At 37.8% G+C, this 16,080-nt stretch overlaps 1 protein-coding gene across 2 annotated transcripts in view; it reads right to left on the bottom strand.

Moving 5' to 3' along the window:
• Positions 1-10,407, bottom strand: part of L3MBTL1 (L3MBTL histone methyl-lysine binding protein 1) — a 47,581-nt gene extending 37,174 nt beyond the window's left edge. For both annotated transcript variants that reach the window (XM_081949357.1, XM_081949358.1), the window contains exon 1: positions 10,372-10,407. The gene's annotated coding sequence lies outside the window, so the exon portion shown is untranslated. The remainder of the gene's footprint in view (positions 1-10,371) is intronic.
• Positions 10,408-16,080: the final 5,673 nt, after the last annotated feature.

The raw sequence follows: 16,080 nt of genomic DNA, 5'->3' as shown, positions 1-16,080 counted from the left end.
TTTAATTTATTGTTGACATTGATTTGGATTATCATCCCATAATTTGGATTTGAAAAGAGAAATATATAAACACAAACTAGCCTAAACCATCTCTTAAGTCGGAGGCAACAAACTGCTTATGTGTGCAGAGCTGCAATTGCCTGACTTTAATTAAGAGTGTTTGATTTTAGAAATGTAAACAGAATCAAACTTCCTGTAGTACCCTAACTATAAATGCTACATATCTGGATTTAAGAGTGCTACAATCATTATTATTATTAACTCCTCTTAAATCTCGGCCAAACATGCTCCTGCATGAAACATAGAATGAGGTTCTGAGGTTTTTAAATTTCTCAGAAGCAGGGGCCAAGCCCATATGTGGGTGTCATATCAAGTGCTTTAGTAAAAATCTCACAGGTATATGTATCACTCAATGAACTTTTTTGCAGGAGCTTCATAAAAGCAGCTATTTTGATATTTTTTATACACCCATCTGTTAGTAGGCTCTAGATCCTGAAAAATCTGTTTTATTTATCAAACTGATTTAAAATTAATATACAACATCTGACTTATTTCCAAATAGATGTTTAGATGGAGCCCAAATATTGTCTAGATCGGGGGTGTCAAACTCATGTCACAGCGGCATCACGTGATGTATTGGGGCTTTTCCCCCTTTCACTAAACTGGGCGTGGCCAGCACGTGACGCATCCAGCCCACAGGCCACGAATTTGACAGCCCTGGTCTAGATGGAAGAAGACCGCCACAGAGTAGATTCAGTTTAGTAATACTGTCACTTGTATTCTTCATTCCTTGCTGTTCTATATAGACACTTTCCAAGAAGATATTGTGTCAATATTTGTTCCTTCAAAGATATATTAGTTGGTTATATATATATATGATTATATATTGGATAATCTTGTTTATTCTGAATATTGTAATTGGTTTTGTTGATTATTATTTACCATTGATGTTTTAAAAATTGATTTATGATTGCAATAACCAACATTCCTCATAGATTTGGTGTTATACAAGTGGTTGAAGAAAACAAGCTAACCAATACATTATATTGTGACTCCATAACAAATTAGGAATAATTATGTGTATGATTCATATAGCATCATAGGGCACTCAAAATGGTTAACAAGAATCCACAATATAAAGTAAAACATCTAAATTATCACAAACACAGTAAAATGACTTATTGTGAATAAAGTGCCCTTTCAGCTCAGACACTCTATACATCCATAAGTGTGATGATCTGGCAGGAAAGTAGCCTTTTCCATTGGAAAATGAACAAGACCTCCTGTGTTATCAAGCCTGTCCCTGCCATCCAGCTGTGATTTTCTATGCCTCCAAGGCTACTGCTGCTTTGACAGCTCATACTAAAAGAACTGGAGAAGCTTTTGGGAAGAGAAGTTAAACACCTTCAAGGAAAAAAACAAGGTCCAGTTGCCTTTTGAAATCACACCTTTGGCACAACCATGACTGAGAAACTACACAGATGCTCACATTAAAAGATACCTGCAAATTCATTAGCACCCACTTTCCTACTACAAAAGAAAGTTCCCAAACTGGCAAAATTTTATTCACCACAAGCTGCTCATTTTATTTATTTTTCAAATTTAGAAACCTCCCATCTCCCTCACAGAGGGACTCTGGGCAGCGTACAAATAAAATGTTAAATCTTAAAACCTGTACATGTAATTTAAAAAGAGAGAAAGTTGGCTAAAATTCAATATTAAAAGTTATTTAAAAGGAGGGGGGAGAGTCTTCAGGATGGTAAGCAAGACTGCATGCTCCTCTATGAGCCCCAAACAATACGGCAGAGCCATATTGTCAAGCCTTCCTGAAAGGCCAGGGGAGGACTGGAGGTCTGCCTCACCTCTGGGAGGGAGGGGGAGAATATTCCAAAGGGAGGGGGCAACAGCTGAGAAAGCTCTCTTCCTGTTGCCAAATATTCCTTGTACGATGGCCAACTGGCAAGGAAAAGCACTGGATTCTAGCCTGGAGTCCACCAATATGTACAGACAAAATGGTAGGAACTGTGCCAGTGAAGCTCTTCAAAAGACACCCGCACCCGTTCATCCCAAAGCCACTGCAGCCCCCGATATAAGCAGCAGCAGCAGCAGCAACAACCACTTCCCTCACACAGTGACTATTAGCTTCGTTCCGGAGAGGTGGTATGAAGAGTGTTGTGGATGTTTTCAGATATGTCAGATATGACAGCCTCACACCATACAATACAATAATACAATACAATAGCAGAGTTGGAAGGGACTTTGGAGGTCTTCTAGTCCAACCCCCTGCCTAGGCAGGAAACCCTATACTGTTTCAGACAGATGGCTATCCAGCATTCTTAAAGACTTCTAGTGTTGGGGCATTCACAACTTCTGGAGGCAAGCTGTTCCACTGATTAATTGTTCTAACTGTCAGGAAGGTTCTCCTCAGTTCTAAGGTGCTTCTCTCCTTGATTAATTTCTACCCATTGCTTCTTGTTCTACCCTCAGGTGCCTTGGACCACAGGGTGTGCATTACTATTCTGTCTTTCTTTCAAAACTCTTCTACCTCACCATCTCAATCCTCTTTGCATGGCATCTGAATACTTTCTGTGGACAGAAATTCTCCATTACTCATGGTCATCTTTGACAGAAAGACAAGACCAGGAGGCATAACTTTCATAATTATCTTGGTTCCTTTAGGGCAGGTTATGTTCAAAGTCTGGCCCAGGGGCCAAATGCGGCCCGTTTTCAAATTTCAAGCAGCCCGCAGCCTCTTCTCTCCGCCGGAGTTATTTGTTTAGTCTTTCATAAAATAGTTCATTTGCATTTAATGTTAATGGTTCAAAGAATGTCAGGCTGAATGGTCGGCCCACCAAATCTGTCCCTCCTTGCAAAACATTTGGACATTCCTGCCTTAGGGCTTAGGGCAGTGATGGCGAACCTTTTTTGGCTTGCGTGCCAAAAGTGGGGGGAGTGCAGGGGGGTCGAGTGCGGGCGTGCCGCACCCATAATGCAACGCGCGACCCCCAGTGCGCATGCGCGCAAAACGCCCAACCCCCCCATTTTTACATGGTTTTTTTGCCTTCCCCAGGCTCCAGGGGCTTTATAGGAGCCTGGGGAGGGCGAAAAGAACCTCCCCCGACCCCCCGGGAGCCCTTCGGAGGCTTCAGGGACTGTCCGGAGGCTTCCCTGAAGCCTTCGGAGCGCTTAAAACCACCCTCCGAGCAAACCAGAAGTGACTTCCGGGTTGCTCGGAGGGTCGTTTTAAGCGCTCCGAAGGCATCAGGGAAGCCTCGGACGGTCCCTGAAGCCTTTGGAACGCTTAAAACGACCCTCCGAGCAACCCGGAAGTCACTTCCGGTTTGCTCGGAGGGTGGTTTTAAGCGTTCTGAAGGCTTCAGGGACAGTCCCTGAAGCCTCCGGGGGGGGGGCTCTTTTCGCCCTCCCCAGGCTCCTATAAAGCCTTTGGAGCCTGGGGAAGGCGAAAAATAGCTTTTAAAAAGGTGAACTCAGCTGGCCAGTGCGCGCATGCGCGCTGGCCAGCTGACAGAGCAGAGCCTCGCGTGCCCTGACAAATGGCTCCGCGTGCCACTTGTGGCACGCGTGCCATAGGTTCGCCATCACGGGCTTAGGCTATAGTTTGGTTTTTAACATACAAATATGATGAAACCTGATTATCAAACTTGTTTCATAAAAATCAATTATCCCAACATATTATACTGCTTGAATGTACTGGGCCCAAGAAGTCATTCTTACTGAACTTCTGATATCTCTATTGCCTTTGTTTTTTTCCAGAATTGGCCTGCACACAACTTCAGGTGCAATTCTAAGTGTGTTTATGTGGGAACAAATCCCACTAAAATCATTAGGACATATTTTCTTCCTAACGTTAAACTGTCAGTTAGCCCCTTATGAGGTTGCTGCCATCTAAGCAGCGAGCTAAAAACTAGCAATTTGGATAAAAAGGGAAGTGGAACATAATCTGCTTTAAAAATTACAATTTGTATGTCTATCATAATGCTAAGATCTAGAACATTCCATTTTGGTCTCATTTTTTTAATGTTTTGTCTTGCCTACTTTAAACAACTCTCCAGGTCACCTTTTCCCTTGCAATCAATGCTTTGTAGTGAACAAAAAAGGAAAATTATCCATTTGCTCTCAACATATTTATGAGCTAGCATTTTGGGTAGCATGGGTTGGACACAACTTCATGACTAACAACATTCTGCCATAGGGCACAGCAGCACATAACCAGCTCATTACCCTTTAGTAAAGTGCCAAACACACTGAGTGTGAAGCCGCTAGAAATTCTGGGCAATTCCCACAACAGGAATTCTGCATATTTAATATTATGTCCTACTTTATACACAGAACAGTCCTAGCTGGAGGATTGTCCAGTTTCCCCTCCCGCCAAAAAAAAAAAAAAACCATGGGGGAGGGGGAGGGAAAGTACCTTGAAATTGTTCCATTAATTGTTAGGAATAAATAAAGCGAACATAAAGATAATTGTCTTCTTTATACTAACTGGATTCATATGTCCTACCAAGCCCTATGTAATCAATAAACCATAAATAGCGAGTTCACACAACATGCTACAGTAGAAGCAATCCCATCATATACACTACTTGGCTTAGTGTGAAGTGCAAAACAGGTCCTTTTAGCCAATTTCTACATGAATTACATAATTCAAATGTCTAAATGTGCAACTATATTTCACTGATATTTATACATCTGTATTATTATTTTTGTCTTCTTTTGAGAATGCCTAATTCTAGCAGAGGAATAGTGATTACAGAATAGGCTATGTGTGCCTGGTTTTGCCTATTTCAAGGCAAACAAACTACCCAGTAATCCTGCCCTTTCAAGAAAATAACAAAAATTACAAGTCAACACATACACAAATAAATATTAAATATCTTCCTCATCCCCTAAAAAGCCATGTTTGCAGAAATGCAGAGATATTTCAAAACCAGAGGTATGAAATGTAAAGTTGTTTTGTTTCATCTGTATTCTTGTTTTATTTTTATCCTCTCATTAGGCTAGCCTAGGCATTTTGTAAAATAAATAATAAAGTCCAGCTATATTGCATCTGCCCCAGGTCCCTTGAGTTTGATTCTCACTGAAAATGTCCATAACTTTGTCCTTCTTAAATTGGGGCAGTATTGCATATTGGCTTTCATAAAAGGCAACATGTTATTTATTACTTCTGTAGGATTTTTATTATAAAAATTAGAAGAAGTGCTCCAAGAAGTTGCTGTCCCAAATAAGTTGCCTTACATGAGTTTTATGCAAAGTTCCTAATCCTGGGAAATATGTAATGTGTTTCGGATGGTGAAGAATGTTAATTGCTGCTTTACTACCTGAAGTACTACACAGGTAGTCCTCAACTTAAGACTGTACTGGAGCACAGAATTGTGATCATAAGTCCTGCTGGTTGTTAAGCAGGCCGTATTATGATCTGCTTAATAATGTCATGAAATCACTGACTGATTTTATGACATTTCTTTGCGGTGGTCATAAAGAATATCCTCCTGGTCATTACAAGAATCCATTTTATCCAATGGTCACTTTTTGCTGGAAACCAAAAGTAAATGCTGGTTTCCAGCTAAAACAAGTAATAAATAAAATCATAAAGCATGATTGCTTTATTCCCTGACTGTGGAATACTACAAAAAGCAGTAAATGTTGGGCTGGTTGCCAAGCACCCAAAATACAATCATGTAACCATGTGACGGGGGCAGCCATCAGAACTTCGAATCTGGATCATAAGTACCTATTTGGGGGTCAGTTGTAACTTTGAATGGTTGCTAAGCAACTAGTCATAAATGGAAGACTGTCTCTATGCCATATTTAGACAGCTGGGACTGCTGCTGAAGTGCTGCTCTTCTTTCTAATCATGCCTCTTATTCCATACCATGTGTTAAAAGAGCTTTAACACTATATGTGGGATTCCAAGAAATCACAACTGAAGCATTCTTTTAAAAACATTCCTTGAAATGAAAGATTCCCACCACCATTTTTCATATCAATTGAATGTTTTGAAATTTACATTCTACATCTTAAACATATTTATTTAAAGACCCGTACTGCTGATTACACCAAGATTCACTTTCAAGCAATAACATCGGCACTGTGACATTTACAGTTCCTCTCTCTCATGTTCATTATGAATTACTGATCTTTTGCTGTTTTAATGCTACTCTAAAAATTAAAACATGTACTATGAATTATCCTTTTTACTATTTGCTGCTAAACTGCTTTATTAAATCCCAAGTGATTAATTTTATTATTACAGATACCCAATTAGTTATGTCAGTTTACCTTTGACGTATGAGTGACAAGTCTGGATGCCTTACAAGCTTTGGAGCTACTTCTTTGGTAAACCTCACAATGATTGTGTGAATCAAACATTATTTTTACACAGTTCACCCTATAAGTCTTGTGAACTTTCTTGAAGAGTGTCCACACTACCTCGGTGAAGAAATAAATTCTGTACATCATTTTCAGACATGGCAAAACTTCATGCTCCTTCTCCCTGCTTCAAGGTAAGATTGTGGTACTTTATCTATTTTCACTTACTTAGGATACCACTGTACTCTAGTAAAAAAAAATTCTGCCAAGTTCTCCTAATGTTGTTTTCATCTCGTTCCCAGTCCATGAATGAGGCAGGCATAAATTCCCCTTTGGTGTACAATTTAAAGTATTATCTTTTAAAGTACTATCTTTTTCACTTTTCTGACACTTTCCAAGGGCACCTTCACGGTATACAAAATTTTAAGTTTAGAACAGTTAAATCAGGTGACACCAAGATTTGAAATAGAGGCAAAAGAGCAGAGAAGGGATTGGAATTAGAAATAGCAAATTTCATGCTTCTATGATTTTATGCCAACCCAAGGATGGGCAGAGAACAGTTCCACTCAGAAGTGGGGAAAGCTGCTGTCTCTTTAGTTTTGAGAAAGGTAGAGTCTGGTCATGGGAGCTTTCAAATATTTCAGAGAAGATCACACAGTCGGATTCAAATTCTGCATCTATTGGCAACCATTTGTGTACCATTAGTACACGTATAATCCAATTATTATATATTCAAAGCAACTGAAATTCAAAATAACAACAGTCTCCATATAAAATGATGATGAAAAAGGGGCATATACGTTAATTGAAATGGAACAATGGCACCTGAAGGATTGTAAGACTTTTTATATAACCAGAATACCTAAAAGTATCTTTTAAAAAGACAACACATGCTTTCTCATATTTCTAAAAATACAGACTTGCTTCTCTTTTTTCCCATACCCTTTCCTGAATCACATTCTAGTAGAATGAACATTGAATCCGGATGCTTCCCCCACCTAATTCTCATCCATCTGGGTTTCCATCTGTTTGGAAGTCACATCCTCTCTGATCTTGAAGCTTTTAATTTCCAAATCCAGAGGTGTGAGACTTGGTTATACTAAATTCTCAATAATTAGAGAAAGCTATATTCCTCTGTACATGCTCAAAGGTTCTTTTCTTTATTATGTCACACTTCTGAATATGTAAAATAATCAGCATTGAGTGTCCATCTATTTTTCATTCCCAGTTCAAAAAATCAAGCCAGTTCAATTTTAACAACACAACCTGATTAAGTCTCATGCAGCCTAAGGCTATAACAGTATCTGTCTTGCAAATTTTCAGATTTTTCTCTTTCAAAAGAAACGTCTGCTTTTCTACTTTATTCTCAAGAAGCTTGAGAATTCGTTTTCAATTCTCTTGATGTTGTTTTCAGTTTAGCATGTGGGTAAATATGGCACAACTTTTGGTTATTCTGATTTAACTAGTGTGGAAAGCCAGAAAGGTGCAGAAAGATGACTGCATGATAACACACAGCACATTCACATGAACCCTGACCCAACTATCTAATAGAAAAGTTGGAACAATGCATGCTGCACATGAGAATTTTACAGAAAGTCTGAAAAGTTAGAAAACTACTATTCTATATTATATTTACAATGGCAAGGTGCAAAATGTGAATGGAGTCTTAGTCTACTAATTTCTGCTCTCTATTTGTTCCATAATGCCTTGCAAAATAGAACTATGCTTATACTGGATGGTACAATATATGACAGGTAATAAATTCAAATTATCAAAACATTGAAAGGCATCTTCAGCTATAAATTACCTTAAAAGGCATACAGAAATCTATTTTCCAAAATACTGAAAAAGTTGGGTGTGAAATAATACATAGCTGCATCTTTTTTGCTATAAGTGTAACTATCACTATCCATATAGAAACCCAATTATTTTTAAAAAAATATTTGGGGAAAAGAAAACCAACTAAGACACTTCTTAAAAATAGTTGCAACAGTCACATCCATTAAAACTCTCTTGCAGGGACATCCCTAGGCGAAGGTTAAAAAAATGAAGTGGTGTCCAAACTGTGCAATAATGGCCACCATCTTAATTTTTTTGAATCTTCCACACTTCTATCAGTGGACTTTGTAGATGCATTATTAATCTAATAATTTATGTCATATTTACACCATTTCCCTTGACTGAGTTATGCACATAAAGTGTCTTTAAATGTCACTGCACTAAAATCATACAACTGAGCATTATACTTAGGTTTGTGATTTATTTATTTATTTATTTATTTATTCTTCGCATTTCTAAACCGCCCCCTCTCCCAAAAAGGGACATATATTTGTGTTATATAATTTAATACATAATTCCCAATTATTAGACATTTCTTAGCTTATGCATGCAGACAGAAGTGACACAAATGAAAATATTACAGTTGGGGCGAAGTAGATTATTTCTATAGATTGGGGATTTTTAAAAACTTAAACTCTGGCACTTTTGTTTTGCGTAAATTGGGTACTAATGTCCTCATTACATTCTTATCAATTTCAGAAACTATATCATCATCAAATTAATTTGGAACTGTTCTGTAATTATTTTTAAGTATAAAAATAATGAATATCTTTAATTGGCTTTTTAGTTTCCAAAAGCTTTCTAACAATTATATATATATATATATTATATTCTAAACTTAAAACTTACACAATTAGTATTGTAATAGTAATCCCAAAATCTGAGTGGGATTTTTTAAAGTTTAAAAGTGTCACTGCTATAAGCAACAAACCCTTTTTATTTCATACAAAGGGATGTTTGTGTTCGAACATGCTATTTTACCATTCAAACCACCAGCATCAATATGTTTTGGGTACAACATATTTTACCATTTTAAGATAAATCTCATATGGCTCATTTCCTTCCTTAGCTCACCATAAAGGGATATATTAGGGGACAGATTAAAAAGCAGGAAAGGGATGGAGGATGGAGTCAAGTGGGTTAAAATTGCACAATATAATGGATCCATCTGCTGGAAAGAATACAGTACAGGCACATACATTTCCAAATGCAAACACATAGGCAAACAAAACTTGGACAGACACTTTTAATCAAGCCCATCCTTTATGATCCCAAGTAGAATCCTATTACAACTATTTGTATTAAACCATAATAAAGTACTGGACTCTATATGAGCATCCTTATAACGCACCAGAATCAAAATCCTGAATAACCAGGTGGGAAAGAAACTGCTTTTTTTTTTACTTCGCTGCACACCAACACACACACTGATAAAGCGTGAGTTCCGGCCGCCAGTAATAAGGAGACTACTATAAATCCCTCAAGCCACAAAATCCTTACTTTTAAAAAAACATCAAAATGGCGGAATCCTGTTTTTATTCTGTTGCTCTATCAGATATTCCCTTTATTTGAAGAAAAGAGAGCATGTCAATTAGACGAAGGAGAAAGTTTGCGAATACGATCTCCTTTCCTTCCCTCTTCCGTTGTACGATGATTGTATACAGCTACTATCTCACCCCCATCTCTTTTTCCCCTTGCATCGCTTCGTTCCAACTCTTGCATGTCATCTGTTTATGAAAAAGGGGGCTTCAAATTCCTCTCCCCCACCTCCAAAGACCATGGAAACTTCAAGAAAAAAAATAGAGATATTTAAAAAGATCTTGGGATTTCGCACTGCCTGAGCGAAATTCCAGGGACCAACTGTTTGGATTCCATCCCCCGCCTTTTCTCTTTTTCTCTCCCTTACCTAATCCTCTCTCCCGACTTGCTTTATTTATTTATTTTAATTGCAACGTTCACTGTCAAAACACAAAACGGGGGGGGGGGGGAAATGAGTGGATGTGTGGTCCTCGCGGAGGAAAAAAAGAAAACCCCCAAACGCTGGCACATCTACTTGCGAAAGCAGGCTGGCACAATTTTTAATGAATGCCCGGCATGCAAAGGAGAGCAAAGGTCTGCAGAACAGGGGAGCAGAACCTTTCTCAGTTGCGTTTTTGATGATTTAAAGAGGTTTATAAATTACTTTCTTATCTGATTCCTTACCTACAATAATCAGCCTGTGGTCACTGAATGCTGAGCCTGCGGGAACCTAAGGCTGGCCGCGCCTGCGCGCAGAGGGGGCGGGGCTGTTTCCCTGCAGAAATGCACAGGGCGATGAAATTGACAAGCAAAGCATATTTAATATACAGCGAGAGAGAGGGAGGGGGGAGAGACAGACGTACTATATTATACGCGCTGCAAACCCCATATTTATATAAACATATGATTAAAACAACAATTAACCCTTCTATTCCCCCCCCCCCCCCAGTTGGCTGCACAGCAGATTTTGTGGGTGCGGGGAGGGGGTGCTTCCATATTTTCTTTTTCCTTCCATGCAGACCCTCGCCAAAATAAAGCAAAACAGGGCGATTTGAATATGCTTAAGGTTTTTAATAAATCTTCCCGACAGCAATATATATATTTCCCCTGCTCGGGCAGAGGAGAGAGAGAGAGAGAAAAGAAGGAATGAAATACGAATGCTGCTGCTGAATAAACCCAGAACTGGACAGGTTCTGATCCCCCCCCCCTCACTTTTCAACTAAGCCTTTGAATTCCACCCTCCAGATTGAAGTCGTTGCCTCAAGGTATTTTACTGTAATCTTTCTTCTGTCCGTGGAAGCCTTCCTCTCTTGAGGGGGGGCGGGCTTGCACACTTTTTACCGCATCGCCATTCTCCTGCTGCGCCCCCCCCCCCCAACCAAATGCTATCCTATGGCTCTCGGGTTGCCTTTTTTTCTGCTCCCGCCTGGCGTTGCAGGAGGGGAAACCTGTGCAAGGAAAGGTCTGAGATGCTGAAGCATCTAGAAGTCTTTCCAGAGGTTTGGTGTAAACACGAGTAGATATTCTTAGGCGAAGGGAGGAGTTGCTCTTCTCCATGCTCTCGGACAAGAGTCGTTTCTTGCACGGATCGGAACAAAAGAACCAATCACGTGCATTATTTCGCGTAAGGATGGCTCCGGCTGCGCGTCTCGCCTAAGGAAGCCAGCTCTATTTGCCTGGCACGGAACCAACCAGGCATCTACTCGCCAAAGATGCAGAGTCTTGTGTTCATCCCAATATTTCTAAGCAGGAAAAATCACTCCCTATCGGACACTCTGGCACTGGGGTTCTTAGCAGGGCTTTTCTGGACGTGCCCAGACCAACGTGTCCCATGGAGATTGTCCTCAGATCTCGCCAACATTCATGCACGAACTGATTGTTGTTTTTAATCTCACTCACTTTTTGTTAATGTTAATTTTTTGCCTCCATAATGGCAGGCAGCTTGGTGTTTACAGCTCTCTCAAATTGCAAATTTAGCAAAAAAATTACTAGCAAAAAGGTGGGGATACTTTTTTAAATGCTTGGTAAAAATAGTATCTATCATAGAGATATGAGATATAAATCAACAGCAATCTGTGGTCCAATTCTAAGGAACACTTTAAGGACAGAAATGCTCATTTGACCATCTTCACTGTATGCTTTGTCAACCTTTGTTTTGTTTTGTCTTGCTGTTTTCTTCATTTGAAGGTCCACTTCAAAGGATCTTTTGAGGATTCCCAAAATATTGAAATATGGAGTGTACACTTTAACTGGTAATTTTATATGCTAGAATGGAAAATATTAGACCTTAATCATTTCAGATATTTAATAATATTTTGGATGCCTTCTACATGGCTGGGTTTAAACAACCTACTAAATACAGGTTAATAAAATATAATTCCTATGGCCAAACAAGTAATACTGTGACAGTATGATAGCCTGCTTTGCACTAAGGAAATGATTGCTGGGTTTACACATGCATCATTAACTATTAAATTATCATTATTAGATTATTATTATGACTGAATCACTAATGATTAGTTTGCATTTTAGCTTTAGAGTGTGTACAAGTTCAGCCAATGTGTAAGTTTCAGGCGGTTTCACTCCTTTGCATCACCAAAAAATCTCTGGGTATCCTAGCTTACTTCTGAATCTTTCTAGCTAGGTGCTTGCTAAGAAAGAGCCATAAAGTGAGTTTCTACTTTTTACTGTGCTTCTGTCTTTTTAAAGAGGTGAGGTCTTACTTGAATTGTCAGATGAAGGCATGAGTCTAACACTCTGAAGTTATTTCTACATACTTTCTCTATTGCCTTTTCTTAGTAGCACCATTTTTTCCAGCAAGTAAATTTTAAAATTGTGTGAAAATACATTTTACTTAAACTTTTAAAAAACATTTTTGAGACACACAATAGTTCCTGAATTAAGAAGTGCTTTGGCCCAGATTAAATATTAAGTACATACACAAAGTGTTATACATGCTGCCTTTTGGCCTCATTATAATATTGTTCACAAGCGACCTGAAAAAACAGCTGTTGAAGGAAGAATTTAATAGCATATATGTGAGGAAAGATAGAAAAATGTCCTATGATTGTTGTTTTATTAGTATATTTTAATTCTAAAGTGGATAGTTTATTTTTATATATAATATTTCACATAAGCCACTAAAAGCCTTTGGGTTGCAGCTTGATATAAATTTAATACATACATACATATCTCATATCAAAGTGGGAATTGTTAAAACATGGTACATAAGTGAATTGTTTACTTGCCCAATGACTAAATTAAATTCATGAGTGGACAAAGAACAGTAAAATGAACATAATTGCCCCCCTTCCACCCATGGTCCATTATAAATCTGCCTGTAAGTGATAGAAGAATAGGAATCAAGCAGAACTGCAAACTGTCCATTAGCATATGCATTTAGTGTTTACAAATCTCAATCCCTACTTACAAATTCATGTTTATTAGAAACATACGTACAAACTACAAAATGATTATCTAAAACTTTTTTTTCAAAATAAATTTTATCAAATAAATATACTTATAGTCTTAACAACTTTTAAATGCTCATTCCTATTCCTGTATCCTGGGAAATTTTTAAAAAATACTTATTATTTCAGTTATATGAGTTATCTGAGCATATTGTAAGCATAAATGAACAAAAAGAGAGTAAAGTAATCCTAATAGCACATGAAAGAAAAAGAAATGCAATGAAGAGTTGTTTTTAAAATCCTGTTGTCTAGCACTGGTTTTATAATGCAATAAAAATTAAAGTTTCATTTACCCCCATTCATCATAACTCTTTTTTAAAATTGTGTGAAAGTTTTGATCTACTGGGTAAGAAGTGTCCCTGCTTTGTTTTGGTTTTTGTGTTTTATCGTTTGCTTATCAAGCAGATTCCATGCAACTTTCAATGTACTGAATTTTCAAAAGAAAACAATTCTGAATAGAAGATCTGTTCCTCACCTCTCCCAAAATAAGATCAAGCATCTACTTTCTTTATCCTATGCTTGGCAAACTGAAGAAAACCTTCCCATTTTAAAGAAACACATGTGTAAAATGGTAAATCTTTTCAAGCAAATGCATGCAATAGAGAAGATAAATGGTGCAATTCAAAAGACAAGCACGGAGCATTTATTTTACAAATTCATATTCTGCCTTATTCACCAACATTAAAACCTCTGAAAACTAAGTGGCTTGGATAACCCTGTCGTCCTTAATTGTAATAAAAATGAAATGCCATGAGATGTTTTACAATAAAGAGCTCTCCAGATAAAAATAATGTTTACTGTTATCGTTTGATGAATCCATGGTGGGGCTGCAAAATGTGCCCCCTTAAAAATCTGAGAGCATAAATATCTGGTAAAAGTCATAAAATGTTATGATTGCATAATACAAATGCAATTCATTTGTACATTGATGTCAAGGCATACAAAATATCAATTAGTTCCCCTTCTCCCATTCAGACTTCGGTATCTGACATTCTGATCCAATTGTATTAGAGAAGTTCTAAAAATATTAGGTGCAGGATGTGTGTGTGTCTATGTGTGTGTAAGTTTTGTTTGTTTTGGGTCCTCAAGTCAATCTTGATTCCTGGCAATTGCCTTGAGTTTTTTGGCAAGATTTCAGAAGCGATTTGCTATTGGTGCGTAAGACAGAACTGAGACTCATGGTCTCCCAATTTCTAGCCTGATACCTTAAACACTACACCAAAAAGTTTCTCATTAGGTATGTACACCATATAAAAATGTGTATATCAGAAAGCAATGGAAAACCAGTGGAGTTTTTAAATCAGAGAGATGATGAAGCATCTATGAGAAATGCCACTCACCATTTATACTGCTATATTCTGCACAGGCTGCAGTTTCCAGATTATCTTCAAATTTTATTCTATAAACACATTGTATAATCCAGTGGATATGTTTACTGTCATGTCTATGAAATGTATATGCCCCCTTCTCCATTTTACTAAGGATGCTATGTGATTTTCCAGGATTAATGTAGATCTAAAAGGAGTTCCATTCTGTGGATCTGCTTTTTAGGGACTGTGCAGAATGGATGTGTGACACTGAATTGGTTTCATCCCCTGGAATCATCAGCTATTCTACTTGTCTGAGTAGCTGATAATTCCTTCATCTTTTTCCCCTATATCTGGCCTCTTACAATTCAAAGATACATAAAGCATCTTGAAACACCCAACTTTGATTTTGCTGGAAAAGAGAATTTCAGGTAGCATGCAAATATTCTGACCTAGGTTTTGTTGGAAATATTAAAAACAAACTAGACAGTGGTAGTTTTATAGGACCACATGTAAACATAAGAATCTGAGTTCAACTCAAAGGATTGTGCTTTTTGTATTTAATTTTTCTACCTTATATACAAATGAACTTTACAAAAACCTGAAGTCTAAGGTCTTTACAGTGTTAAATGAAAAGCAAGACGTGGCACCACTTGGATTAATTTAAACTAAAGCAGCTATGTCACCTTTTTATCCATCATGTAAAGTGTACACATTATGATTTGCTAAATAATAAACATCCAAGAAAAGCTTAGTATTACAAAGGGAATAAGATTTCTGCACAGCTTTTCTCCCCCATATCCCATAAAGATGTTAATTATATGTTTAGATTCAACTCCACAAAAGCCAAGGAATATTAAAATACCCCTCATCATATTAATAGATGCTACATTTAGATCACTGTGTAGAGTGATATTGATATACAGTATATGATTTTTCACTCTTGACAAAGGGCAGTAGTAATCCTAATGAATATCAAACCTTAGTTTTAGAAACATCCTGTGTACTTTATATTTTCATGGAGTAAATATCATGTTTTTCTCACAATAGTATGTCAGGTGAGTTTGAATGGCACATATTAACTGGTTCAGCAATTGTTAAAGTTCAGCAAAAAAATAATTCAGCAATTAACTTGTCACAAATGTGGGTAACCAGGGATGCTTATGCATCCATTACGTCATTTGGACATGCATCATTTTCAGACGCTTAAAAAGAAGGTAAACAAAAGATAAAGTGCAGAGGTGTGGTCTGTGCCTACTGCCTTGTTTCCCAGCCAATGTCCAGTGGAAAAGGGAGTAGCCTTATTTTAATCTTGTTCAGTGAAGATGCTGGATGCTAGGAATTTTCTCCTAATCCAACAATTCTACCAACATCAGCAGAGAAAGCATACAGTTAACACCTACGGAAGCTTGGCAAAAAGTAGTGGGACTTTAGCAGAGGACAGGATATGAGACATATGGGCTACAGCAAGAACCAAACTATCTTGCCAATCATAACCCACAAGATTTAGACCTGACATTATAAGCCCCAACTATATGCACTAGCAAATACTTTAGGTAAGAGGAAGAATCTGCTTGTGTTACCAACTCCCTTCCACTTGTGTTTGTAAGACCTAT

This window comes from Natrix helvetica (assembly GCF_964273705.1).
Source record: "Natrix helvetica genome assembly, chromosome: 3".
NCBI lineage: Eukaryota > Metazoa > Chordata > Lepidosauria > Squamata > Natricidae > Natrix > Natrix helvetica.
Note: the sequence above shows the minus strand (reverse complement) of the source record. Positions and strands in the feature narration are given on the sequence as shown.